The sequence below is a fragment of the Nelumbo lutea genome, chromosome 1 (genome assembly GCF_056320005.1).
Source record: "Nelumbo lutea isolate HS-2025 chromosome 1, American lotus-T2T, whole genome shotgun sequence".
Classification (NCBI taxonomy): domain Eukaryota; kingdom Viridiplantae; phylum Streptophyta; class Magnoliopsida; order Proteales; family Nelumbonaceae; genus Nelumbo; species Nelumbo lutea.
Genome location: NC_142684.1, coordinates 30,849,574 through 30,875,327, shown reverse-complemented (window position 1 = coordinate 30,875,327; position 25,754 = coordinate 30,849,574). Strand labels below are relative to the sequence as shown.

At 38.4% G+C, this 25,754-nt stretch overlaps 1 long non-coding RNA gene and 1 pseudogene across 2 annotated transcripts; one reads left to right on the top strand and one right to left on the bottom strand.

The window, feature by feature from the left end:
- Window positions 1-662: 662 nt before the first annotated feature.
- On the bottom strand, window positions 663-25,754 carry LOC148874148 (uncharacterized). The gene is made up of 3 exons (XR_016105844.1): window positions 25,335-25,754; window positions 14,954-15,517; window positions 663-924 (listed from the first exon to the last, which is right to left on the bottom strand). It is a non-coding gene; the product is annotated as an uncharacterized LOC148874148 (long non-coding RNA).
- LOC148874149 (protein FAR1-RELATED SEQUENCE 5-like) lies at window positions 15,554-18,718 on the top strand (annotated as a pseudogene). The gene is made up of 3 exons (XR_016105843.1): window positions 15,554-15,681; window positions 15,787-15,879; window positions 16,246-18,718. The product of XR_016105843.1 is annotated as a protein FAR1-RELATED SEQUENCE 5-like (transcript).

Here is a 25,754-nt window from a genome sequence, read left to right as displayed (position 1 = left end):
CTCACGGGTACGCCTAACTGCTCAACGGTTGGCTCCGTACAAAGGCAGCAGGGCTTCCCCCTACTGTGGCTGGCACTGTTAGGCGTTCGTGGGCTGGGCCTCCTAGCCCATAATGAGCTAGGTCTGGATAGCCCACATCAGAAAGTAAAATAGAAAAAAAAAAAACAAAGATTGAGTTTTTATTTTATTTAAATAGAGAGAGAACAGAAAAAAAAAAGAATTTTATTATTCTATTGTTACTTTCCCCTTTCTTTTCTTTCCTTTTCTATTCTTTCTTTCTTTCTTTCTTTCTTTTTCTATTCTCAAATTCCTTTGATCTTTTAAATTTCAATAATAAAACATTAAAACAAAACATAATTGATATATATAGCATATAATAAAATGTATTAACACATACATTAATAAGATACACAATATAAATGATATTATAAAAGGCACTCGCCTTGTCATTTTTGTCGCCTAGACCTAGTTGCTAAAAGTCAAATTCCTAGGCGACGCCTTGACAACCATGCTCTACACAATAATCTCTTTAATTGTTCAAAAATGAATTATCTTCATTATAAATCTATTTTCATTTTGTATATCTCAGGTTTATTTCTTTCAACCCTTAAATACAGTAAGATTATTTGAAACCCAAAGATTCATGAAGCAGGAGAACTCTATGCATGGTAGTATCCACTTCAACTCATTTTTTTTTATAATATGAAAACAATACTATATATTTGATGTCATTTTGACTAATAAGTTCATTTGTAAAGAGCCAAACAAAAGGAAACCTTGAAAAGTACAATACAACACTATAGAAACATCATATTGTCTTCTCATCAAGTAGGATCAGCAAAGCCAGTTACTGTTGTTGAATTCAATAATCTAACAGCTCCAAGTGGAACGGGTATCTCTTCTATAGTACAACCGGTATGTCAACTACACATAATAGAAAAATAGTTAAAGATATAAATCTATGCATATACTCATCTTTATGTAAATAAATGTAGCAATATCGACTTACTAGATATGTTACAAATATTGAGATGGACCAAAGATTTTGGTATGAGGCATGTTGTAAGAAGAAAGTTGTATGCAACAATTGCAACCTTCCAGTTGTTTCCACAATTCCTAGGTAATTTATATAAGTTTCTATTGACCATGTTGTTCAAGGCCTTAAAAATGTTTTTTGGCTTCTAGAAACAAGCTTTTAATTCAATTTCAAGATCAAACTGCTAGAAAGACATTTACTTTATTTGACAAACAAGCTGAATATATTATCAGGAAACCTGTTTCAGAATTGAAAGATTTGATTTCTTAAGTAATTATAATTATTTTGGTTTTTAAACATGTACATAGAGGTTCAAAAAAATTATCAATTTAATATATCTACTTACTTCATAATAAATAATTTTAAGAGAATAGTACCAATTATCTAAGCAACTTGGTTCGATCATGTACTTGAAAACCATACACTATAATTGTTGAGCTTCCTAAGCAATTTTCTCCTGTCATCATTTCTATATCAAATGTCGATAGGAAAGGTGAAAGTGGAAGATTATTATTTGAGATTGAAAAGATGTTGGCAGATTCAAGTAATTAACACAACATTTACAATTAACAACTCATGCTTTTGGAAGGCTACAATATTTATGCTAATAATATATCCAATAGATACACAAGCTATTTTAAGACTAACATTGATTGTTATTATTACAGGTCCTCGTAGGAAGTTCTATGCTGGAGAAAGTAGTTCGAGAAGCAAACTCGTCAAACCTTAGCACCAAGAAATTATCTACAATCCAAAACTTTTATTTTTATTTTTTTGCACTCATCTACAACTCAATGCTATCTCAACTGAATACTTTGTTTATTTTTATTGACAATTATGACAATTAATTTGTGTCTTGTTATTCAAATAATGCAAATGATAATTCACTTTTGTACTGAAAGCATGATGCATTATTTGCAACTGGATCGCTATAAAACCTTTACACTTAAGACATTAATTAAGTTATCCAAGAACATGCTCTTTGTAAAAAGAGAAATCCAATTGATTTTTAAACCACCTTTGTTATTTTCTTCTTAACTTTTTGCTCTCACATCAATTCGATATTCATCGCCTATGCTTAATTCGCTAGTAAGTGTAAGTGGTTAAAATAAGTAAGGGATTCTAGCCGATAAAGGCATATTTTCGGCTTTAATAGCAATTAACATTACATACTTCATATAATAACTAAAAGAATGCAACTATTTTGAACAAATATAAAAAAACTGTAGTTGTATAGGAAAGGGGAGTATCGTATGAGATACAATTCGCATCTCCTTTTCTTAGCACAAAATTGCCCCTTTATTAAGTTTAACAAAATCTACCCATGTTCTTTCTCTCTTGCAAATGTTTTCTTTTCTCTCTCTCTCGAGTATCCATCCCTTCTCTACTCTCTAATCGCTCAAATCTCCCTGCATCTCTCGTTCTCTCGAGTCTCCAATCTTCTCTCCTCTGTAATCACTCGACTCTCCCTACACTGTTCTTAGTTCGTTAGAGTGAATTTTTACTTCTCTCTGCGTCTTTTAGTTCTTTCTTGCTCGTTCGTGTGAAGGTCTGCACACTTGGGTTCTCTGCTCAGGTGTTTCTTTTATTCCCTTTTATCAGTTTCTTTTTCTGCCTCTCTTCACTACTTTTATGGATTTATTTTCCTTGCTTTCAACTGCTAGGGTTTTTTCATTCCAATGCATTCAGTAATAATGGTTAAGATAATTGTGACCAAGTCGAGGAATTGTCTCCATTAAAGACTCAAGAGGTTGTTTGCTCCTTTATTTTTTTTTTTCATCTCTAGGGAGATTGAAAACTCTATGAAATAGAATGATATTTGACTGCCTTATTCTTTTATTCGGATCTCCATTATTTAGTTTCAAATGGGTTTACTTTTGAAATTACTGTACATATAATAATACATAAAAATACATATACACAATCGATGAGATCATTCTATTCCCTTTTCTTAATTAGGTTTTATGCCAACTAGGTTTTCTTTAAATTAAACTGTCTCATTTCCTTCTCTTTTCTAACTTGAAAGTTATACAGTGATACTTATAAGGCTAAAACAAGATGGCAAATATTTAGGAAAAAGAGAAAAAAAGAGATTCACAAGATGTAAGTCTTCTCTTCTAAAGTTCAACTCCAAGCGCTTTATCATCAAAATTACCGATAGTGGTAGCTTTACAGCTTTACACATTAGTTTGGTTAAGTTTGCTACATCTAAATCAACTAGCACTCTTCAAATGTTTATAATAATGGTGATAATAATTCTTACAAAGTGTTGCGTAGAGGTACAACCGAGTAACAACAAATAGCTCTTTTAGACACAAAGCACTTTGGGAAGGTAACTATGTTTTTCTTCTCTCCTTCAATCTAGACATATGTTTCAATAACATCTCTCTTTCACAACCAGGGATAATCATATAATTTATTTTCCAAGTTCTTCAAGAATGCTAATATCTCTATTTTTCTCACAATTAGGGCTAATCATATAATTTATTTTTTGAGTTCTTTAATAATGTTGATATCTCTATTTTTCTCAGAACTAGGGCTAATCATATAATTTATTTTTTGAGTTCTTCAAGAATGTCAATATCTCTATTTTTCTCACAGCTAGGGCTAATAATATAATTTATTATTTGAGTGTTCAAGAATGTCAAATACTTTCACTTATTTCTCTAAACTCATTCATAACTTTTTAGGTGTTTTGATAAAACTATTGGGAGAAATAGTGAATAAGTTGCTTTAAAGGGGGGGTATTGCTTAGTTCTCATAGTTTAGGTAGCCTAACATGATGGCAGTGCATAGATTTAAGATGGTGAAAAGAATATTTTGATGGGAGCACTATTGACATTAGGGTACATTAAAAGTGATGATAGGATAACCAATTAACCATCAGTGTTGCCAATGTTGATTGGGAGAGGAAGTAAATAGTGGTTACTGAAAAACCACTAAGGGATTGGAGGAGAATTGCAGATGGTGTGATAAAAGCCTCAAGGTTGAAATCCACCATGATATTAGCCCTTTTCGAGAAGTGGCTAATATTAAATCCTTCCGGGTTTTTGTTCCATTGCTTTCTATATGCAAGGCTTAATTGGATGGTTTCTTCATGAAAGTCTTGCACAAACTAATAAGGAGAGGGATTTGCTACTTGCAAGGCTTAATTGGATGGTTTCTTCGTGAAAGTCTTGCACTCACTAACAAGGAGAGCGATTTGGCTACCAACAAGGCTTAATTGGATGGTTTCTTCGTGAAAGTCTTGCACTCACTAACAAAGAGAGAGATTTGGCTACCGCCTGTGATCGTACTTTTAATAGAAATTGGGTCAGTGCGTTATGTTTTTTTTTCACAGTTTTTCATTAATGATATAGGGAGGAATTGGACATTAGCTGCAAAAAGTTCTACTTGGAGGGATTAGCATGCAGTATATTGGAGGTCCCATGAAGAAGGTTTTACCAAGTTAAACCTTGATAGGTGCAACTTAGTTAATCTGGAGCCATTTGATATTGCCTTGTGTTTATAAATGCAGGTTTGATTCCTGCTTTACCCTCGACCCCCCTTGGAGTGGGGGATGTTGTTAATATCGAAGTCCATACATTCTAAATGGGGACAGATATTTCTATAGAGATAGGTTTTAATGTAATACTAATTGTTGCATACACAACCAATAGGAGTGGGGAGAAATGTAAAGTATTCACAAGCTTTTCAATTGAAGGAGGTTATAGGTGCATATTCTCTTTAAACAAGTTTCCCATAAAAAAACCAATTTCTAGTAGGGATGTTACTACACAAGCTATTGCTTAGATTAAGATTTGGGAACCTTTCTTGGTTTTTGAAAACCAAAAAAAGTTAACAAACCCAGATTAGTAACCAAAACACAAATAAAGAAACTCTTACTTGGCCCCTACATCTTTACATTTAGGGTTTAGAACATTTCTTGGTTTTTAAAAACCTAGAAAATTTACTAAACCCAAATGTGGCCATATTAGAAAAAAAATTATCTCATTGGCCATTAGTGTCAAAGTATGCATTATATGTATTATTAACCCAATTCAATAGAGAGAAATTGTCACTTGTCCCATAGATCTTGGGTTTAAGGCTAAGAACCTTTCTCGGTTTATGGAAACCAAGAAAATTTACGAAACCAATATGAGGCCAAGTTAGACTATTTTTCATCAATCTGGACACCGGTGTTGAAGTTTACATGACTCGAATTAGTAACCAAAGCACAAAGAAAGAAACTCTTACTTGGCCCCTACATCTTTGGATTTAGGGTTCAGAACCTTTTGTTTTTGAAAACCTAGAAAAGTTACTAAACCCAAATGTTGTCATATTAGAAAAAAATCGTCTCCTTGGCCATTAGTATCAAGGTATGCATTATATGTATTATTAAACCAAATGAGTACAGAGAAATTGTCACCTATCCCCTAGATCTTGGGTTTAGGGCTGAGAACCTTTCTCACTTTATAAAAACCAAGAAAATTTATAAAACCGATATGAGACCAAGTTAGACTGATTTTTCATCAATCTAGCCACGAAGTTTAAATGACCCAGATTAGTAACCAAAGCACAAAGAAAAATACTCACACTTGGCCCCTACATCTTAGGATTTAGGGCTAAAAACCTTTCTTGGTTTTTGAAAACCAAGAAAAGTTACTGAACCCAAATGTGACCAAATTAGAAAAAAAATTGTCACCTTGGCCATTAGTGTCAAGGTATGCATCATATGGATTTTTAACCCAAAAGAGTAGAGAGAATTTGTCACTTGTCCCCTGTATCTTTGGTTTAGGGCTGAGAACTTTTGTTGGTTTTTGAAAACCAAGAAAATTTATGGAACCCATATGAGGCCAAGTTAGACTAACTTTTCATCAATCTGGCCACTAGTGTTGAAGTTTATATGACTCGAATTAGAAACCAAAGCACAAAGAAAGAAACTCTCACTTGCCCTTACATCTTTGGATTTAGGATTCAGAACCTTTCTTGGTTTCTATTGAACCAAAATGTTGCCATATTAGAAAAACAAATTGTCTTCTTGGCCATTAGTGTCAACATATGCTTTATATGTATTATTAACCCAAATGAGTATAGAGAAATTGTCACTTGTCCACTAAATCTTGGGTTTAGTGCAGAAAACTTTTCTCAGTTTCTGAAAACCAAGAAAATTTACAAAAATGATATGAGGCCAAGTTAGACTAATTTTTCATCAATCTAACCACCGGTGTCGAACTTTATATGACTCGGATTACTAACGAAAGCACAAACAAAGAAACTCTGACTTAATGCATACCTTGACCCAATATCTAGGGGACAAGTGAGAATTTCTATCTACTTTTGGGTTAAAAATCCATATGATACACACCTTGACACTAATGGACAAGGTGATAATTTTTTTTTCCTAATTTGGTCACATTTGGGTTAAGTAACTTTTCTTGGTTTTCAAAAATCAAGAAAGGTTCTTGATGTTACCGTTTTCGGCCATGTACCAATGTTTTGTGATGTAAAATTTTTTGGCTAAGTACCTCGTTATTTGACCCGGTGGTGGCATACCTTAGTGATGAGCTACTTGGTGGCGAACTCCCTGGGGGAGAACTGCTTGGTGGCGAACTGCCCGGTGGCGAACCCCCTGGTGGAGAGCTACTTGGTGACAAACTGCCGGGTGGCGAACTGCCTGGTGGCGAACTACCTGGGGGCGAACTGCCTGGTTGTGAACTCCCTGGTGGCGAACTGCCTGGTGGCGAACTGCCTGGTGGTGAACTGCCTGGTGGAACTACCTGGTGGCGAACTACCTGGTGGCGAACTTCCTGGTGGCGAAATGCCTGGTGGCGAACTGCCTGGTGGTGAGCTGCCTGGTGGCGAACTGCCTGGTGGTTCTCCCTGGTGGCGAACTGCCTGGGGGCGAACTGCCTGGTGGCGAACTGCCTGATGGCGAACTGCCTGGTGGCGAGCTGCCTACTAGGCGGCCGATGCCTTAGAGAATGCTGGAGCTCTCTGGTGCGGCGCAATCCGACTACCCTCAGCATGAGGTGGTCTTCTTTCCTTTGTAGGCTGCGGGAGATGAGGGACCTGCAAGAACATCTTTTCCTCCTCTTTGTAGGTGGCGGGAGCTGAGAGACATGCGAGAACTCCATCTTTTCCTCCTCTTTGTAGGCGGCGGGAGCTGAAGAACCTGCGAGAACTGAATCAAAGGTCCTGGGGGTATTTTCCCGGTGGGGGCTCTCCGACGCTTAAGTTAGCACTCTTATTGTAGAGAGCTTTGAAGATAATATGAGAGAGCTAGAGAGCAGGGGTTACTTCCCTTTTTTCATCCCTCTCCCCTTTGGGGGGTGAGGTCTTTATATACCGGAGTCCTCGCGGGTTAGGTGGGTGAAAAGCCTCCAAACGGTAAGACTCGTCGCATCCTGTCAGAACCGGGGTACAGTGGTGAACTCCTCGAGGTCGCCATGTTGGCGCTTGTGTCAAGCGGCCAGGTTGGCACCTGGGCTGGGTTGTCAGAGGGGTGCCTGCGTCAGTCAGCGGGTCAGTGTCTAGGCCAGGTCGTCAGGTCGGCGCCTGTGTCAGTCGGCGGGTCAATGTCTAGGCCAGGTCGTCAGGTCAGCGCCTGTGTTAGTCGGCGGGTCAGTGTCTAGACCAGGTCATCAAGCTGGCGCCTGTGTCAGTCGGCGGGTCAGTGTCTAGGCCAGGTTCGTCGGTGGGCACCCTGGCTGGATCATGCGCTAGGCTGGTCCATGTCGGCCAGGTCGCGCTGGCCGCACGCCGCACGCAGCTCGCGCAAGCCGTGCGCAGTTCGGCCATGCCGCGCGCTAGGCTGCGCGCAGTTCGCACAGGCCGCGCGCGCCGCGCAGTTCGCGCATGCCGTGCGCAGTTTGTGCAGGCCGCAAGTCTCGCGTGCCATGCGCAGTTCGCGTAGGCCCCGCGCGCGCCGCGCAGGTCGCGTGTGTCGCGCACAGGTCGCGCAGGCGCGCGTCAGGCCGCGCGCAGGTCATGCCAGGCCGGCCAGACTAGTGCCCGGGTGGGTCACCAACTTCGTAAGTTTGTTGGCTGGGTGTTTTCCTAGTTGTCACGAGGTGCCACGTGTCACAATTTCACTGGAGGGCCAAATCTGCCCTCATCAATAGCCCCCCACTCCCGAGCTAATAGTAACTCAGCGAAGGGAGTAGATTTCTTTTGGCCCGTAAGTCGATGAGCTAGTAAGTGCTGATCCAATTACTAGTGTGGCTCGTAGGCTTTGGGAGCGACTCGTACTCTACTCTTTTTTGACTTTGCCCGTGCCGGAGAGGCGACCGGGTTTTAAGCAGTAATGTGGCCCGTAGGCTTTTGGGAGCGACTCGTAGTCTACTCTTTTATAATTTTTGCCCACGTTGGAGAGGCGACCGGGTCTTAAGTAGTAATGTGGCCCGTAGGCTTTTGGGAGTGACTCGTAGTCTACTCTTTTTTTACTTTTGCCCGTGCCAGAGAGGCGACCAGGTCTTAAGCAGTAATGTGGCCCGTAGGCTTGGCCTGCATCAACTTCGTAATGCCGGTCACCTACTCCTACAAGAAGCTACTAGGGGCTCGACCTTCGGGGGCAGCACTACTAACTTTAGGTTGCCAGCTCACACGGGAGCCTTGGAAGGCTCGACTAGTAAGGGCGCCTATGTAGTTAGTTGGCCGCCAACTCCCGCGGAAGCCACGAAGAGCTCATCTTTGTAGGGGGGACCTTGTGGAGAGGACTGATGTGGCATTATATGAATTGAAAGTAAGGTTGGTAGAGCTACTTAGTCCGTTAGCTCCTTGCATAGTCTCTGAGTTCATAAAAAATGTAAACTATAAAGCGATAGCTTCAATTTCTAATAAGTGAGGACTTAGTTTTGGCAAGATGAGAACTTAGCTTTTGTAGGATGAGAACTTAGCTTTTTGTAGCGTGTTCCCACAGACGGCGCCAATTGATGTAACCGTTTTCGGCCACGTACCAATGTTTTGTGATGTAAAATTTTTTGGCTAAGTACCTCGTTATTTGACCCGGTGGTGGCGTGCCTTAGTGATGAGCTACTTGGTGGCGAACTCCCTGGGGGAGAACTGCTTGGTGATGAACTGGTTGGTGGCGAACTGCCCGGTGGCGAGCCCCCTGGTGGAGAGCTACTTGGTGACAAACTGCCGGGTGGCGAACTGCCTAGTGGTGCTCCCTGGTGGCGAACTGCTTGGTGGTGCTCCCTGGTGGTGAACTGCCTGGGGGCAAACTGCCTGGTGGTGAACTGCTTGGTGGCGAACTGCCTGGTGGCGAACTCCCTGGTGGCGAACTGCCTGGTGGCGAGCTGCCTGGTGGTGAACTGCCTGGTGGTTCTCCCTGGTGGCGAACTGCCTGGGGGCGAACTGCCTGGTGGTGAACTGCCTGGTGGCGAACTGCCTGGTGGCGAACTGCCTGGTGGCGAACTGCCTGGTGGCAAACTGCCCGATGGCGAACTGCCTGGTGGCGAGCTGCCTACTAGGCGACCGATGCCTTAGAGAATGCTGGAGCTCTCTGGTGCGGTGCAATCCGACTGCCCTCAGCATGAGGTGGTCTTCTTTCCTTTGTAGGTTGCAGGAGATAAGGGACCTGCGAGAACTTCATCTTTTCCTCCTCTTTGTAGATGGAGGGAGCTGAGAGACATGCGAGAACTCCATCTTTTCCTCCTCTTTGTAGGCAGCGGGAGCTGAAGGACCTGCGAGAACTGAATCAGAGGTCCCGGGGGTATTTTCCCGGTGTGGGCTCTCCGACGCTTAAGTTAGCACTCTTATTGTAGAGAGCTTTGAAGATAATATGAGAGAGCTAGAGAGCAGGGGTTACTTCCCTTTTTTCATCCCTCTCCCCTTTGGAGGGTGAGGTCTTTATATACCGGAGTCCTCGCGGGTTAGGTGGGTGAAAAGCCTCCAAACGGTAAGACTCGTTGCATCCTATCAGAACCGGGGTACGGTGGTGAACTCCTCGAGGTCGTCAGGCTGGCGCTTGTGTCAGGCGGCCAGGTCGGCGCCTGGGCCGGGTTGTCAGAGGGGTGCCTGCATCAGTCGGCGGGTCAGTGTCTAGACCAGGTCGTCAAGCTGGCGCCTGTGTCAGTCGGCGGGTCAATGTCTAGACCAGGTCGTCAAGCTGGCGCCTGTGTCAGTCGGTAGGTCAGTGTCTAGGCCAGGTTCGTCGGTGGGCGCCCTGGCCGGATCATGCGCTAGGCTGGTCCAGGTCGCGCAAGCCGCACGCCGCACGCAGCTCGCGTAGGCCGTGTGCAGTTCGCACAGGTTGCGCGTGCGCCGCGCAGTTCGTGCAGGCTACGTGTGCGCCGCGCAGTTCGCGCGTGCTGTGCGCAGTTCGCGCAGGTCGCGCAAGCGCGCGTCAGGTCGCGCGCAGGTCGTGCCAGGCCGGCTAGACTGGTGCCCGGGTGGGTCACCAACTTCGTAAGTTTGTTGGCTGGGTGTTTTCCTAGTTGTCACGAGGTGCCACGTGTCACAATTTCATTGGAGGGCCAAATCTGCCCTCATCAGTTCTGAACCCTAAATCCAAAGATGTAGGGGCTAAGTGAGAGTTTCTTTCTTTGTGCATTGGTTACTAATCCGAATCATGTAAAATTCGACACTAGTGGCCAAATTGATGAAAAATTAGTCTAACTTGGCCTCATATGGGTTCCGTAAATTTTTTAGGTTTTCAGAAACCGAGAAAAGTTCCCAGCCCTAAACCCAAGTTCTAGGTGACAAGTGACAATTTATCTCTACTCATTTTGGTTAATAATCCATATGATGCATACATTGACACTAATGGCCAAGGTGACAATTTCTTTTGTTCTAATTTGGTCACATTTGGATTCAATAACTTTTCTAGGTTTTTAGAAACCAAGAAAGGTTTTGAACCCTAAACCCAAAGATGTAAGGGTCATGTGTGAGTTTCCTTCTTTGTGCTTTGGTTACTAATCTGAATCTTGTAAACTTCGACACTAGTGGCCGGATTGATGAAAAATTAGTCTAACTTGGCCTCATTTGGGTTCCGTAAATTTTCTAGGTTTTCAAAAACCGTGAAAAGTTCTCAATCTTAACCATAAGATCTAGGGGACAAGTGACAATTTCTCTCACTCATTTGGGTTAATAATCCATATGATCGATACCTTGACACTAGTGGCAAAGGTGACAATTTTTTTGTTCTAATTTGGTCATATCCGGGTTTAGTATCAAAACCAAGAAAGGTTTTGAGCCCTCAATCCTAAGGTGTAGGGACCAAGTGAGAGTTTCTTTCTTTGTGCTTGGGTTACTAATCCGGGTCATTTAATTTCCGACACCGATGGCCAGATTGATGAAAAATTAGTCTAACTTGGCTTCATATCTATTCTTTAAATTTTCTTGGTTTTCAGAAACCGAGAAAACTTCTTAGCTCTAAACCCAAGATTAGGAGACAAGTGACAAATTCTCTCTACTTATTTGGGTTAATAATACATATAATGCAAACCTTGACACTAATGGCCAAGGAGACAATTTTTTTCCAATATGGCCACATTTGGATTCAGTAACTTTTCTTGGTTTCAAAAACCAAGAAAGGTTCTAAACCCTAAATCCAAAGATGTAAGTGCCATGTAAGAGTTTCTTTCTTTGTGCTTTGGTTACTAATCTGAGTCATGTAAACTTTGACACCAATGGTTAGATTGATGAAAAATTAGTCTAACTTGGCCTCATATCGGTTCTATAAATTTTATTGGTTTTTAGAAACCGAGAAAGGTTCTCAGCCCTAAACCCATGATCTATGGGACAAGTGACAATTTCTCTCTACACATTTGGGTTAATAATACATATAATGTATACCTTGACAATAATGGCCAAGGAGACAATTTTATTTTCTAATATGGCCACATTTGGGGTCGGTAACTTTTTTAGGTTTTCAGAAACCAAGAAAGGTTTTGAGCCCTAAATCCTAAAATGTAGGGGGTCAAGTGAGAGTTTCTTTCTTTGTGCTTTGGTTACTAATCCGAGTCATTTAAACTTCGACACCAGTGGCCAGATTGATAATAAACTAGTCTAATTTGACCTCATATTGGTTTTATAAATTTTCTTGGTTTTCAGAAATCGAGAAAAGTTCTCAGCCCTAACCACAAGATGCCAGGGACAAGTGATATTTTCTCTATACTAATTTGGGTTAATAATCCATATGGTGCATACATTGACATAATGGCCAAGGGGACAATTTTTTTTCTAATTTGGCCAAATTTTGGTTCACTAACTTTTCTTGGTTTTAAGAAACTGAGAAAGGTTATGAACCCTAAATCCTAAGGCGTAGGGGTCAAGTGACAGTTTCTTTCTTTGTGCTTGGATTACTAGCCCAAGTGATGTACAATTGGACACTAGTGGCCAAAATGATAAAAAATGACTCAAATTTGGCATCATATGGGTTCCGTAAATTTTCTCGGTTTTCAAAAACTGAGAAAGGTTCTGAGCCCTAACCATAAGATCTAGGGAACAAGTAATAATTTCTCTCTACTCATTTGGGTTACTAAACCATATGATGCATAATTCGACACTAATGGTTAATGTGATAATATTTTTTTTTCTAATTTGGCAACATTTGGGTTCAGTGACTCTTTTTGGTTTTCAGAAATCGAGAAATATTCTGAACCCTAATCCTAATATGTAGGGGCCAAGTGATAGTTTCTTTCTTTGTGCTTGGGTTACTAATCTGAGTGATGTAAACTTGGACATTGGTGGCCAGATTGATGAAAAATTAGTATAATTTGGCCTAATGAGGGTTCCGTAAATTTTCTTGGTTTTCAGATACAAGAAAGGTTCTTAGCCCTAACCATAAGATATAGGGGACATGTGATAATTTCTCTCTACTTATTTGGGTGAATAATCCATATGATGCATACCTTCACACTAATGGTAAATGTGACACTTTTTCTTTCTAATTTAGCCGCATATGGGTTCAACAACTTTTCTTGGTTTTAAAAAATCGAGAAATGTTCTGAACCCTAAATCTTAAGATGTAGGGGCCAAGTGACAGTTTCTTTCTTTGTGCTTGGGACTTCAAAATCCATTCACAAGTGTCAAGAGCTGAGAAACAATCCACCCTTCCACTTCTCCATTTGTTTTATTTCATTTAGGAGCTATGGAATAAATTTCATCAATAAAGATAATAGAGGGTGCATTCTTTTCAGCTCCTTCAAATGCCTTTCTAAGATTACTTTCACTCTGTCCAGCTAATTTTGACATAATTTCTAGTCCATTAATACACGAGGAGAAAGCACCAGTCTCAAAGGAAGTTCCACTAGTTCTCGTTTTTGAGCCATCTGCTTTTTGGCTCCACTAACATCACCATAACCTACTTTATCTAACCCATCTTCATCCTTCCCCATTTCTAACTCTTCCTCACAAAAGATGTCAGTGTTTGGAGCTCAATAACCTTAAATCCAATATTCCTCATTTCACCTCTAACAAGGAAAAGATTCCCTTTCCCAATTGGATGATATGCTTCCAAGAAATAAGCTACAAATGCAACCCCTCAAATCAGAAGAGAAAATAAAGTTTCTTGTTCAATTTGAAGAGACAAGTAAACTAGAAAAATCCTTTATTTTTTTTCTTTGTGACAAAGCATAACAAGATAGGAGCATTATGTTTATGGTTGTTCTCAAGAGAGACGTGAATACAGACTAAGCACTAAAATGGTTATGAAGAGAAAGCTTCCTATCAACAACTTCTATTATTATTTTTTTTATGATTGTCAATATCTAATATAATAATCAAGGATAGCAAGAAACTAAACTATCTATTTCCAAATATAAATTAACTACTGAATAAAAGTCACCACACCATGAAAATTGTTAAATCCTAATTATAGAGATTCAGTGGGCAACTTGAAAACCGAACTAGTTATGTTTACTCATTGCCCAACACTTTATTTCACGTAGCAATATTAGTCATATGACTGCCTTATAAAAGTCTCATTGGTAACATGCTAGTAATACATCATACAGTCTCATTTGTAAAATTAATTATACTAATTTTAGATGCTATCAATTAAGTCACTTTTAGTAGTAGAGTACCTAAATAATGCATGTACTAGCATTTCTCCTACCATATACGGGACATTGCATGTAATACTTAGTACTTTTCAACAAATATTGTATAAATAATCTGGTTTAGGTGTAAATCCTTCTTTACATATCCAAGGACATATGACCTCTTTCATGCAAATGGTGTTTTCATCTTATACAAGGACAAGATTTTAGATTAATGAACTTAGGACTCTCCTAGTCTCATCTTGATAATGTTTCTAGACTAAGAAAAAGAAATCAGAAAAGAAAGACTAAAAGAGTTACGGAAGCACAAAAGACCCTCCATGGTGACATTGGAATGGAAACACAGTTTCTTAGTTGAAAGCAATGCAAAACCCTCCATCGATAACTCTTCTTGGTTTTGGAATGGAAAAAAGCGTAGTAATTGAAAGCAAGGCAAAGAAACCAAAAAAAGTAGCAAAAGAGAGGCAGAGAAAGAAATTGATAAAAAGGAATAAACGAAATGTGCAAACCTTCCCTCAAACGAGCGAGTATGAACTAAAAGACGTAGAGCTGAAGATAAACTCTAGAAACTCCTGGGCTGAAGAGAAACTCCAGGAACTTCCGAACTGAAGAGAAGGAGAGAACTAAAAGATGCAGACTCCAGAAACTTCCGAACTAAAGAGAAGGAGAGAACTAAAAGATGCAGAACTGAAGAGAAACTCCAGAATCTCTCGAGCTGAAGCTTCTCTATAATCACTCAAGTGATTACATAGAATAAGAAAAAGATGTTCGTAAGAGATACAATATGATGCTCCCCTTTCGTATACACAGCTGCCTTTTTTAGTTATTACCCGAAAAGCTACCTTTATGGGCTAGAATCCCAATAAATAATACCAAACAGGAACTTATTTTAAACGCCGGACGCGAGTTATGGCTGTGTGATATTACCTACCTGTTCATGTAAACTTCTTGGCTCAATTACTTGCTGACCTTATTCTCCAGAGTCAGATTGACGTCCCCCTGAGAACCCGGCGAGCTCGGCTCCGGCCGTTTCCGTAGATATGCTACAGATAGCACTCGATCCGCTCTTCGTCCAGGATCTAAACGCATTCAACTCCAGCGCTCTCGACGCTCAGACCCCAAAACTATGGAACTCTAGAAACAAGAATCCAGAAAATGGAATAAACAGACTCTAAATATTGAGGGGAAAATCGAAGTTGCAGATGCATTCGGAGGTGCTGGAGTGAGGAACAGAGAGAGTGTAGCAGCTCCGCCGGTGCTTGAGTAGCCATTTCTGATTTCTTCTCTCTCTCTGGTTCGCTGTCTCATTCTCTTCCCGCCAGCTGCAGCCCATGGAAGTTAAAACCGTTAGGACTGGCAGTATCTTTGGCCGGGCTGGGCTCTGGATCCTGTGTAGCGAATGAGGATCACTTTTGCTATGACTAAGTTGTAGCTTAAGGTACAATGCATCAATGAAAATCATCCACGTCACGCACGAACTCTCCGAACCGCGGACCTGAGAAAAGATAGCTCAATCTGAATTGGGAACCTATTGGGGTACAGACAATAGAAGAGACGAGAAGAACAAGGGTTTGAAATTTGAAGTTTGAACTCCACTGCTTCAAATTGATTTAGCAGAGAAAAAGAGAGAAATAGAAATCTTTCCGAATCCTAGTGAAGGTAAGAAGTTCGTCTCTGTTTCTTTTCTTTTCTTTTTTCGTCCTTTCTTTTTTAGCTTTTCATGATCATCCGAATGAATTGCTTTCCTTCTGTCTCTTGATGTAGGTTGAGAGTGGGATTTTCTTTTTTTTTTTTTTTCTTTCTGTTCGGGTAGAGAAGAGACCTGAAGAGGGTTGGCGACCCTCCCGTTGCAGAGAGGTCATTTGTTTAATTTTTAATTTATTATTAGTTTTTGCTCTCAATTTCATTTCATTTGCCTGTCTTTTTTTACTCTCTAGGTTAGAATAAAAGGAATTCGTGATTTGTTGTGTGTCCTTGGTTCCTTTTAGTGATTTACAGTGTGCTGTTTCTTTTATTTTCCTTGAACTGAAGTACCTTTGTTTTGTTGTGATTTGGGCTGTTTTTTGCATTAAAATTTGTGTCTTTGCATTACTGTTATTTTATTCATGTATACCATAGGCCAGACAAATACTGGTTAATGTCCAAGTGTTTATGTATGCATACTTGTAACTTTCTGATTAAAACTTGATGGGGGTATAACTATGTTTTCCTATCTTTTTACAGGAATGGAAACATTCCCTCTTCAAATGGATGGTGAACACTGTCTAAGGTTAAACAATCAAAATGAAGGGGGTCTAGAGGTGGAGTGTAGCACTGCACATAGACCAGGGTCATTGAATGTCGTGGAGCTAAATGCTCCTGTAGAAGAAGCAGACCCAAAAGAAGGGGAGCCATGTAGATCAGACTTATGGAATGACTCAGACTGATGCTTCTGTAGAAGATGTGGGCCAAAATGATGGGGAACCTAGTGAACCAGACTTATCAAATGACTTGCAGACAAGTGCTCCCATAGAAGATATAGGCCAAAAAGACAGGGAGTCAGATAGACCAAACTTGTTGAATGTCTCACAGCCAAATGCTAATTTAGAAATAGTGGGTGGAGAAGGTAGGGAGCCAGAAGTCGGGATGAAATTTGATACATGGAATGATGCATATGTTTTCTACAGTCAATATGCTAAATATGTAGGTTTCACTGTCCGAATACAAGGGGGGTACAGAACAAAATGTGGTGTTTACAAAAACAGAATATTTGTTTGTTCGTTTGAAGGTCATCGTTCTCATGATAAACGGCGACTACATGTGAAGTTTTGTCGAGACCTTAGAAGAACTGGTTGTAAAGCACAAATGACCATTTTGTTGCAAGACAATGGAAAGTATTGTGTGACTAAGTTTGAAGGAACTCATAATCATCCAGTTTTATCTCTAAAACTATCAAATGTGCTAAGGTTGCATGAAGAAATGAAAGTAGCACATGCTGCGCAGGCTAGTCTCGCCAATAAACCAAGGAAATACCCAAGGGTATATCCAAGGATATATCCAAAACCAAGTTTGGAATTTATGGGGCAGGCTAGAGGAATTCAAAATCTTGGGTTTGTTCATGCTGATTACAGCAACTATTTGCATGCAAAGATGAAGAGAAATAATTATAACAGTTCTTTGAGTGTAAAGAGGAAGAAGAAAATGGAAAAGGGAAGTGCAGGAGTTATATTGAAGCACTTTGAGAATTTGCAAGATGAGAACATGTTATCCTTCCACTCAATTCAACTTGATGCAGGAGATCAAATAACTAACATCTTTTGGGCAGATGTAAAGATGGTCGCTGACTACAGTTATTTTGGTGGTGTTGTTTGTTTTGATACAACTTTCAGAATAAATGATGATGAGTGGCTATTTGCAACTCTTATTGGAGTTAACCATCATAAGAAAATTGTTATTTTTGGAGCTGCACTACTTTATGATGAGAGCATTGAGTCTTTCACATGGGTTTTTCAATCTTTTTTGAAGGCAATGTCTGGGAAACAACCAAAGACAATTCTTATTGGCCAAGATTCAACAATGGAAAATGCAATAAAGCAAGTGTTTCCTTAAGCATATCATCGCTTTTGCTTATGTCATATATATCAAAGTGCAGCTAAGCATTTGAAAGATACTTTTGCTACTTCTTCTTTTGAGAAAGATTTAAGTAGATGTATCTATGAGTACAAGGAAGAGGATGAGTTTCTTACTGCTTGGAATGAGATGCTTTCAAAGTATAATTTGACAGAAAATATTTGGTTGCAAGAATTATTTAAAGTGAAAGAGAAATGGGCTTTAGTTTATGGACGAAATCATTTTTGTGCCGACATAGAAAGCACACAGAGGGAGAGTATGAATAGTTCATTGAGAGGATATTTGAAGTCAATTATTGAATTGTCTGAGTTTTTTAAGCAGTTTGAAAGGCTTGTGGCAAATTGTCGTATACAAGAATTGGAGATGGATGTCAAAATGAGCCAAAGCACCCCCCACTTGCCTTTTCCAATACAAATGTTGAAAGACGCCATATCTATATACACTCCAACAGTATATAAGGTGTTTGAAAAGGAGTATTCAGAATTTCTTGATTGTATTATTCTAACTAAAGTAGAAATTGGAACAAAGATTGAGTATAAAGTAAAGTATTGCAATAGACCTCATGAGCATACTGTTACATTTTGACTTATCGAATGTATCACTTGTATGCAGTTGTAGGAAGTTTGAGTTTGTGGGAATTGTTTGTGCTCATGCATTATATGTTCTTCTAGAAAGACAAATAAAACAGCTTCCACCACAATACATTTTAAAGAGATGGACAAGAGAGGCAAAAGATGGATTTATAACCCATCATTGTGGGCATACAATTGAACCTATTCCTAACACGGGATTCACCACAATGTTTGCAGAGTTACAGAGAATATCTAGAGAGATATCTGTACGTGCTGCGGAGGACAAAAAAGCATATTTGCTTTGATTAGATGTGTATAAGAATGCACGCCAAGCAGTAGAAGAAATTTTAAAGAAAAGAGGCTCTACAGAATTTGGGTTAGACTTGTCATTTTCTTATTGATTTGCTGCTAGATATAGTCACGACTAAACTTTGTCAGAAGGAATTTTGACAGAGTTGTTAGCTGGAACCTTTTCATGTATTTTAGTACTTATCAAGTATCTGGTAAGACAATACGCTTGGGTTTGGATGGTTTTGGTTTTTATTTGTTTATTTTTTTTCGGTAGGTAAGCTAATTGGATGTTTTGCTCTCTGTACTTTGGGTTCCTTTTTTGTTTTTTTTTTTTTAAGAGTAATGGTGGCACCATAAATCTATAACAACAAGATGTTACCCATTTTCTGGATGCTTGGGATTAATTGAAAAAAAAAAGTTGTTCATTGATCAATGTTGGACAGACTACAGAGTTGTAGCTAATGTCAAATTTGTATACAATGAAACTGAGATTGTTTCATTGAACTATTTTATATGCATATGCATGCAGCCCAATGCCCTGTAGTGCAATAGATCTCTTTATAGACAGGGATCAAGTGGTTAATAGGCAGTATTTCTCTTTACTGTGATAGATTTGAAATGTTGCACCATTTCTATTTATCCTTCCTTTTAAGGTTCATGCTACCTATGAACTAACAAGATCTCTTTTAGCATCTGCAGCTACTTTATTGCAGAAGTATAATCTCCTAATTTATTGTCTTTTCTGGAGGATGCTACTGCTACAATTCTAGCAGTGGAACCAAAGCATATACTACTATTCAAAAATTGATTCTCAGGCTGCTAGAAACATGTAAATAACTCTCAGGTGTACCTGTTTCATTTTAGTTTATTTGATTGTATATGTCCAGATATATGCAAAAGGAGCCAATCTGATAATTACCATACTCACTATCTACTTCTTCCACTAAAGAATGAATCCTATACTGCCAATGCCTAACAGATGAAGAGTTTCCAGATCCCTTGCGCTAACCTCAATTGCTCCATCTCTCCTGTCATAGATAGAGTATAATCACCTGTCCACAATAGACACCTGCCTGACCACCAAAGGCATTTGATAAGTTGGAACCCTCTCTCTCACCTACCTGATTTCCAGCGAGAGACCCTACCAATATTGAATGATTTTTCTCACATTGCTCCCTTATCTACCAACACCTTCACTGCTTTGATCTCCCATTCACCATCCAAAGGGTCCAACGCCAATGAATTTTGGGGTGGATTAAGGGCAAATACTAAGGCTATGTTTGGTTTGACAGAAAATAGGAGAGAAACCAAAAGTTCAGGACTTAATGGTTTTGGGAACCCTGCTTGGTTTTTCTGTATGGTGCAAATACTTTTCCAACTTTTTGTGTGGGCTTTCTTTTTTTTTTCTTTTTTGTTTTTTATCTCATGTTCATCCTTCCTTTTTCTTTTGAATGAAAGTTACTTTTCTCAGAAAAAAAATACAAACAGAATGTTTAGGACCGCTAGTGGGAATTTGGATTAGCTGAACATGATGGCTGTTCAGTGGGTTGTGGAACCAATGGTGAGGTTCCACACCAGTAATAAATTCATGGGCCCCACTGTGAAAGGTGTGAGTCCCATGTATTTTATTACTGGTGTGGAACCTTATCATTGGTTCCACAGCCCACTGAACAGCTATCATGTTCAGCTTATCCTTGCTCCACTAGTGGAGGGTAGAGGAGGACACTGACTCAAGGGAGACTATCGCCTGGAAAACAGAGATGATGAGAGATCTTCAACTCTTGGGAGTGATTAATGATTCCTTCAAAGAAAATGTCACCTTTCTACCTTTTTTCACTACCTTCAACCTTTTAAAATCCCCTTCAAGTCCCAGTCCCTTAGAGCTTCTTAGACTTTTCACCTATGAAAAATGGTTTCTCAGTTAAGATTAGACACTTTGTGCCTCAAAACTAGAAACTTGACTGGATTGGACGAAGTTTGGGTATAAAAAACTTATCAGAGCTCTACCTTGAATTCATCAGGATTCCTTTCAGTCCAAAAGAAGGAAAATCTTTATTGATTTAAGGTCTTGCTTGACCACCTGTTCATCCTCGTAGAGAAATTCAAGGGCCTCAAATTGTTTAGACTATCATCACATTTTCTTTTTAATATGATTTCTCGATGTACAGCCACAATTATGTCTTTTTTATTCTCTTTTCTCCAATTCTGTGGCTTGATTTCCCTCTGATAATTCTCTGACCATCTAATTTACTTGAGTCATTCCCTTGGTCTGCCGTTGGAATACAAGACAATTCACTAACAAAGTTTGTCTGTTTCTGGGTATTTGACTGTATATCTCTTCCACTTGATATCTATCTTAATCAATGTTGGAGTAATTAGATTAAAGCTACCATTCATCTTTTAACCTTCACCCCAACCACCATTTTTAGGTGGTTTATCTCTGATATTCTTCAGAATCCATATTTATTTCAAAGACTTCTAACTAATGGGCCTTTTCTTTTCTTTCTTTCTTTCTTTCTTTTTTTTTTTTTTTTTTTTTGAGAGAGAGAGAGAAGTTAAAGTATATTTGTATTACAAAGATGCATCATGTACAACAAGATGTATACACAGGAACTATACAAAAGCTGCCCTTGCAGCACTATACCCCAATACCCTGCTTTACATAAAAAAGTTATGTACAAAACGGGAATTATAACCTATACTTTTAAACAGTTTATGTGTAGCTAACCAAGAAAACACTTTTCCAAAAATCTTCTGGAACACTGAGTCCACTGAACTGTTCTTATTTTTAAATATCCTTGCATTTCATTCCTGCCAGATGCACCAAAAAACTACAGCCAGATGGTCTACTGATTCAAAGTGCCCTTCACACAAAATACAGTTGGCTGAATCCAACGCCATTCCTTTATGCAGAAGCTTGTCCATTGTAAGGATTTCACAAGGGACATTTTTTTGTGGGAATATTTTTGCACCATACAAAGGGTGCTATTTTTGTGGGAATATTTTTGAACTAAATAATCTAACAGGGACTGATTGCTCATCTGAAACGTGCTATAAAAAGATTGCACAGTGAAAGTTCCTGCTCTCTCTCACTGCCATACTCTTCTACCAGGGCCATTTCAATCATTCTAACAAAAAGATATAGCAGCAATTGTTCTTACATTTTGTGCATGTTTGAAATGCACAGTATAGTCCTAATTAGTAGAGATGCTCAATTCCTTAAAAGATTTATTTGCTTTAGACTTGATAAACATGTATACAAATATAAACTGTCTTCCTCATGATTTATTGGTTAGTGTCTAACAGAACATCAAAAACTGCTGCCAACTGAATTCTTCTTGTGTAACAAAAGTTAGAGAACTATGATACATTTTAACAGACAAAAGTACTATCAACTTTTCAAGGAAATAATTGGAAATGGGTTATGTATCTTTCTATTCATTAAGATGGTTCCTGTGTGTAATCTGAGTGTCTCAAGACTCAAGAACTGTCCATTTTTTTGGGTTCTGTCATCAATTGTGTGTGTGTGGGGGGGGGGGGGGGGGTGATAATCCTCTCCCTTCATTCCTCAATTAATTTTCAGTCAGCCACCATTCTTAGGTACAGAACACAATCTAGTGCAGATCTAATTCTATAGTCCTGTGCTATGTTCAGTGTTTAGTTTAAATAGATGAACATCTCAATTTAAGAATTTTACACAATTACATAAAGTTTCTTGTATGATTTTATTGCTTATAATTTGGTTATTAATATATTTTTGGGCTCAACTGTAATTATGTGTTAGTAAACATGTACCTTTTGCTTTAGATTCTGTGTTTTAAGAGTTTTATGTGTTTCATGTTTGGAGAGGCGGCAACTCACGCCTTCCCAAGGGATTGATTATGTAATTTCTTTCTGATTTAATGGAAATATGATACTTTATGTATCAAAAAATATATATATTTTTCAACTAACGCTATGTTTTTTATGAGCATGTATATCTATGCAGAACTTGAAAAGTAAAGCCGTCATTTTCTTATCCATGTCCTAATAACAACCCCTTCTCAACTAGCTGTGTCAAGGAAGAAGGGAACATGGCAAGAATTTGCCATTTCTTCTCAAAGCTGGAATTGTCTCTGATATTTACTGATTTCAGAGTTGCATCTGCTGCTGGGGTTACTGGTGCAATGTGGTTATCAGTTGCAGGACTGATAACCACACTTAAGCATTTTGTTACCCATTCTTGTACAGGATTTCTGATACTCTCAAGTTTATTTCACACTTAAGCAATTTGTTATTCTCTCTTCTTTTTCTTTTAATCATTGCATGGTCAAAATAGTAAGCTATTGAGGATAAGTATCTCATCACTGTTAAGGGTCCACAGTTTCAATCTTTGCGTCCAGATCTGCTAGGTCCTTTTAGCTAGTCTTTGCAGGTTGCCCAATAGAGACTTTCCACTGTCCTGACCATGTGTAATCAGCTTCCCATGTGCTATTAGTAGCACAATTTTCTTAATTTTTTTACTCAAACCCTTGCCTATCCATCTTTTCCATTTTTTGTTTCCTTTCTCTCCCTGCCTTTTTTTTTTTTTTTATTATCTCACACAAACCCTTTCCTTCCCTCTTTTGAGGGTCTGTTTGTTTGCTCTGACATCTAATCTCTGAAAGTGCAATAACTACATTAAGAGGTATATTGGTATTGGTGAACTTTTCTTTCCTCTAAACTCTGAATGCAGAGAATGTTGTTCTGGATTCTAAATTCTAAAAATTATCAAATGTCTATTTTAACCCCATATATGAGAATTTTTGTTTGTCTATGTAATTCGATAAAGAAACAATATTAAATATTATTATAATGACATTTTAATATTATATTATAATTAATAATTCATTATTATTATAACATATTATAATTAATATTATAATATTATATTATTAATTTTACTATATTATATTATCATAATATTATTAATAATATTACAGTATTATTAATATTAAAAATATTAATGATTTATTATTTATTCTTATAATTAATAATTAATTCTTGATAACATTATTATAATAATATGAATAATTATTATAATAATATTATGTTAAAATATTATCATAAATATCATATAAATATTATAATATTATTAGTAATTTATTATTTATTAATAATCAATAATTAATTAAATGAATGTAAAATGATTAAAATAATATATTGATAAAAATTATAAATAAGTAGATATTTTTAAAGAACTTAGAATTTAATAATCAACCAATTAATTATTAATAAATAAATAATTATGAATTTTAGATGTTTAAAATAAATAATCAAATCATAATTTAAATAAATATATAATTAGCAATCATTACTATTTTATAATTTATAATTAATTATAAAATAGTTAAATAATTAATTAATTACAAGTAAAAATTAATAAAAATAAGGAAGAAGTGTTTTGTGTTTTGGGGTTATCATTGGAAAACAAAATAAAATTTGCTACTAACAAAAAATTGTAAGATTCCTCGTAAAAGATAAGAGTTAAAGAGGAAACGAACAGGCCATAAGTTTTCTCTTAAATGTAAAATTCCCCTGCTTTCTTTTCTTGTAGCATAGAAGCTTCAAATTGGATCTGTTGCTGAATCCCTCTCTTCTCTAGCACATTAAAATGTTATTTGCTCACTCTCAGGCAAGCAGATGGATATATCTCTCTATCTTCTCTTGTACAACTGTTGGACCAATAATTGGAGAAGCAGGTCTACAAATGGAGCAGGTAGACAAGATGACGAGGAAGTTTATACTTGTGGAAAAATGCAAACAACGGCACCGTTTCTATTATCCAACAGAAAGCATCATTAGTAATTGTCTCTACTCCAGTCTAAAATGTCCAACACATTGAGGTCAATGCCATGCACCCGCCTGCTCAATATGATTGTTGAAATTTGATCCTTCTTAACCCAAGGCAAAAAATCAGAAAGTTCTTCATTGTGCTGCTATGGTGGGAACTGGGAATAATCAATGTTACAAAGCAATTAATCTGCCAAATTTGAAGCATGAATGTCAATTGAAACCTGGTCAATATTTCTGAACTCTAAGGAGGTAGAACGTAATTCTTCTTCTAATATCAAGTCACCCACCTCAGAAATCTGAAATTTAAAGACAAACTAAAGAACATGACAAAGACTGCACACAGAAGGGAGAACTGTCCATCTCGTCTAAACTTGACAAAGACTGCACTCCACATAAGAAGTGATTTGTTATGGGCAAGGGGTGATTTGACCATGGTGGTTAACTCTTTGTCATGATCAAATCACCCCTTGCCCTTTTCAGGTAAGAAGTGATTTGTTACAAGTTAAAGGGCTAAAAGGGATATGGATAAAAATGATAAGAAATGATTTAAGCACTAATAATTTAACAATGGATGACATTAAACAGAATTATGTTCTTACTATACATATACACCAAGTGTATTATGCTTTGGATAAAACCATCATGCCATCATCCAATAAAATCCAGTCAGCTAAGATGAGACCACCCATAAAACACTCTCGCTAACTTGGCATGCCAAATCATCAATTAACATTATTTTAATCATTCACTAAAAGAGGCATCAACAACATCTCTAACATCATCTATTTTTCCTTAGGCTGCGTTTGGTAGAGGTGTAAATACAAAATTACACCGATGTATTTGAAAAACGGCTCATCAGATTAGCGTAAAAGATGAACCGGTCATGTAAAAGTTTTACGTAATGTTTGTTTGGAAGACTGCGAGCATTACTTGCCGGTCATGTATGAGGATGAGAACGAAACAGAGCACCGCGAGCATGTATGAGGATGATAACTGGTCATGTAAGAGGTTATCTTTTGCACTCACCAGGTGTAACACTTAGAATGTATGAGGATGACAACGAAGAAGAAACAGAGCACCGCGAGGGTTACTTGCCGATCAGCCAAGAAACAGAGCACTCCTCCTCTCTCTTTTCCACTGCAATCGAGAGATTGTAGTACTTGCCGGTTGGCCAAGAAATAGAGCACCTGAGTGGCATATCAGACCCATAAACTGGTGACTGGGTGTTGCAACAGGAGAGGCTCTCATATGTGAGTGCCTCTCAGTTCTCATTCTCGTCGGGTGTTGCAGTCCTTGCCGGGTGTTACAACCGCCTCTCTGTTCTCGTTCTAGTTGCAGGTCATGATTTCGTCGGAGGAAGAGAGAAGGAGAAGAGAGAGAGAGAGAGAGAGAGCGAAAGCTTCCAGAGATCGCCGCCTCTCTGTTCTCGTCGGAGGAAAAGAGGAG